The sequence below is a fragment of the Anopheles funestus genome (assembly GCF_943734845.2).
Source record: "Anopheles funestus chromosome X unlocalized genomic scaffold, idAnoFuneDA-416_04 X_unloc_174, whole genome shotgun sequence".
In the NCBI taxonomy this organism is placed as follows: Eukaryota; Metazoa; Arthropoda; class Insecta; order Diptera; family Culicidae; genus Anopheles; species Anopheles funestus.
Window position 1 is genome coordinate 4,454 of NW_026045121.1, and position 547 is coordinate 5,000.

Below are 547 nucleotides of genomic sequence, written 5' to 3' on the forward strand. Positions count from 1 at the left end.
ATCACATGCAGAAAGCTGCACCAGATTATGACACATACCACACTCTTGTAACTCGTCGTCGAAGGGGCGTTCAAAAGTGCCTTACGGCTAGGGGAGATCTAGCACGGCACGGAGACACAGTGATGGTTGCCCATCAAAGTGTACAACGATCGAGTTTGCTTTCCGCGCAAGCGTTCTAAGTGTCTGGGTACCTACACACCAGACACAATGCAATGGCCACGGATCCACACAAGGCACATCACATGCAGAAAGCTTCACCAGATTCTGACACATACCACACTCTTGTAACTCGTCGTCGAAGGGGGCGTTCAAAGTGCCTTACGGCTAGGGGGGATCTAGCACGGCACGGAGACACAGTGATGGTCACCCATCAAAGTGTACAACGATCGAGTTTGCTTTCCGCGCAAGCGTTCTAAGTGTCTGGGTATCTAAGCACCAGACACAATGCAATGGCCACGGATCCACACAAGGCACATCACATGCAGAAAGCTTCACCAGATTCTGACACATACCACACACATGCAACTCGTCGTCGAAGGGGCGTTCA